Below are 3,437 nucleotides of genomic sequence, written 5' to 3' on the forward strand. Positions count from 1 at the left end.
ATTTAGACAGTTTCAAAGTCGTTTGAGTTTCGAAGCTGGGCTTACTTGGCTTCAGCACCGGTCTCAGGTGACAGGGCAGCCTCCTTTCATGGGGCTCACAGATCTGGGGCTGGCATCCCTGGAAGGAGTCCGGCACAGCGTGGCAGCCTTCCCGGGGGTACAGGCTGCACCCAGCATTGGAGATAAATGCTGCTGCCTCCTGTCCCAGGCAGCAGCTGCAGCCTCCCCTCATCCGGCACAGATACAGGAGCTTGCACCCCCAGGAGTAGTGTGGCACAGCCCAGCAGTCCTCCCAGGGGTGCAAGCCCCTGGATCTCCACCCTGGGCGAGAGGCTTCTTCTTTCATTTGGAATCCTTTTGTCTTGTTTCAATCTCACTCTTTTCAGCTTGAAACACTTTGAAACAGCTTTGAAATGAAACACCCCATGACATTTCTCACAGCCCTATTAACTAAATACGTTGCGTGCAGTGACTCAGATGTGTGATTAAAGGCTACCATGTCACAGTTTGCTTTAAGGGCTTTCTCTGATATTGCTCTATCCTGTTCCCTATCTAAATCCTGCTCCTTGTAACCAATAAAGTTCTCCTCTGCACCTAGCATGGGAGACACATTGGGAGAGGGTGTACTTTATGCCTTGGGATCCCCTTGGTTTGGTTGAGTAAGGGGGACCACAATTTCTGCTTCAGACAGGGAAGCACCCCAAGTTCTTGCAGTGGATCAAATACCATCAAGGACTACTAGGCCTGTGTTTCCCATGGGGCACAGGGCAAACATCAGTCCAGATCGTGGATGGTGGCTTCATGACCCCCAGGCTTGCAGGTGTGCACCAGGAGTGGGGTCGGCTGGACGTGAGGTGCCCCCATTGAGGCACTTGGAGCCTGGAAGGTGGTTGGGCGCAGTGAGGCAGATGGCTCAACACAGGAATACCTGCTACCGGCCCACCACGTGTCATGGTAGCTGTGGGATCTGACAACCTGCTGTCTTGAAGGCATCATTTGGGGAAGGGAACAGAGTCGCTGGAAACCCTGGAGCAAACACTCTCTAATTTGGCATTGGGTCAAGTGGGCAGTGTAGATAGCTGGAATGGCTGACGAGTATGACCACATGACTGTGGTCAACTTGAAAGAGGTGATGAAAGAGAGGAAGGAGCAGAGGAGAGAAGACCTGATTCAGATCCTGTGTGATGATAACCAGGCCACAAGATCACCTCCGCGCGTCCATGCAGAACCCGAGGGGCCGTCCTCTGAGTGGGACTTGTGCAAATCCCAGCTGCAGCTGGAAGCTGAGGAGTGCAAGCTCAAGTATGAGCTGGAGCTGACGCAGATGGGGATGGTGGACAAGGAGGCCCAGTGCTAGCACCAGCATGAGTATGATGCCCAAGATGCCAGGCACAAGTGCAAACATAATCTCTTAGGAGTCCAGCAAAGCTCGGTAGCCCTCCCGGTGGTGTGATCCCCTGGATCTGTGCCCTGGACGAGAGGAGGCTGCTCTGTCACGTGGGACCAGCACTGGGCATGGGGCGCAGCCAGCACCAGCGATAATTGCTGCTGCCGCCTGTCCCAGGCAGCACCTGCAGCCTCCCCTCTGCGATCCCTGCCAGGTCATATTGCCCACTAGGAGCCGGCGGGCTAGCTCCTCCTGCTTGTTCCCCATGCTCTTGGCACTGGCGTCCAGGCAGCTGAGGCCCCAGCTGACCCCCTCGATGTCCTGAGACGCTGTGAGAGAACCAGACCGTTAGCATTTTGAAAAGAAGTTTTGTTCGTGTCCTGCACAAGGGAGCTTTCCTGGGTGCAAGTCCCCGGGCAGACCTCTCGGGCTAAGGGGTCCGGACGGCAGATAGGTCCCTCCGTGCCCCTCAGGAGAGATTTCCCCCCACCCAGCGTGCCCTCCTCTGGGTGGGAATACTTACCCCCTGAGCACTTACCTCCTCCTCCGGTGTCTCCGTCGGAGTCTCCTGCTTGGGGCGGGGAGCTACCTGTAGTGCAGTGCCAGGGAGGAGTGGCCCAGCTCTGCGTGCGCTGGACCTGGAGACGACTGTTTTCCAGGTAGCTCCAGGGGGGTTTTGTGGCCAGTCTTCTTCGTGGCCACCTCCTCCCCCTTCTCCTCCCCATCCTTATTCTCTGTGCCGTTTCCCTGGAGTAGGGCCCGGCGGTAGTTGTCCATGTGGTCTTCATAGGCCCCGATGTGCACAGCTGGCGTCCCTCCTGCTCAGGCTACTGCACTCGGCCCTCCAGGGACTCCAGCAAGGAGCACATCCCACAAGTGGGGGAGCGCCGCTGCCACCCCAGGCACCCCCGCCGTGCAGGGCCAGGGCTGCACGCTCTGTCTGCCTGGGGTCTGGGTGCGGGGAAGCTGAAGCTGACAGGCACGGTGAGCCACTGCCACGGCTGCGAACTACGTCTTGTACTTACCTGGTCTCAGCAGCTGCTCTTCAGGCCCGTGGGCTCAGGCCGCTTGCTTGGAGCAGCCCTCTGGGCGCCCTGTACGTGCCCTTCTGCACAAGCTCCTGTGCAAACCGCTGCTCCCCAGTTGGGCTGCACCTGTTCGTGCGCTCTGTTCCCGGGGCTCCCGGGGGGGCTCAGCTAAGTAGGGAGTTGCGGGGGGGGTTCCCTCCCGGGCTCCACTCAGCTGACATGTCCTGCCCAGCATGGCCCCAAACACACACGTGCACACACTCACTGACGCACACACTCACACTTCCTCATGCTGTACAAGCACCCCTGGGCTCACTTGCCCCCTCTCACGGCCGAGCTCCTACCTCCTGGCTCTTCGCTGGGGCGCCCGCGTGTTCGGCTCCCAGGGACACAACAGGCATGAACCCATGTGTCCCACTGGGGAGCAGACCCAATAGCAATATTGACTAATGGAGGCCACTGGATGTTCCCCACCTCCCGTGTCTGGGACAGCACCGCACCTACTGCCACGTTGGAGGCATCCGTATGCAATAGAAATGGTTTGGGGAAGTCGTGTGTGTACGCCCCTGGCTGGGTGCACAGAGCCTTTTTAACTGAGAAATGCCTGCTCCAGCTCAGGTGTCTCAGGTGTGCAGCCCCCCGCTCCCTCCCAGCCCTACCGGCATCCCTCACTCCTGACCTCCCCCAGCCCTGCTGGTGCTCCTCATTCCCAACCCACATTTCCCTGCTCCCCCCGGTAACCCTAGATAGGGGGGCATCGGCAGAGGGGCAGGGGGCAGGGGATGTCTGCAGGGGAAGGGGGTGGGGGGTGCAATGCATGGGGGGTTGGGTGGGGAATGGGTAGGCACAATCTGGGAGGGTGGAGGGTAAGCACAATCCGCGGGAGGGATTATGGGTATGCAGGATCTGCAGGGGATTTCTGGGCTCCGGGAAGGTTTGGCAGGATCAGGTTTTTAGCCCCCAGCCTGGGTCAGTTCCGGTTTTCATCTACATGTGGCAAAAGCATGGACGTGCATCCAGAC

The sequence above is a fragment of the Alligator mississippiensis genome, chromosome 1 (genome assembly GCF_030867095.1).
Source record: "Alligator mississippiensis isolate rAllMis1 chromosome 1, rAllMis1, whole genome shotgun sequence".
NCBI lineage: Eukaryota > Metazoa > Chordata > Crocodylia > Alligatoridae > Alligator > Alligator mississippiensis.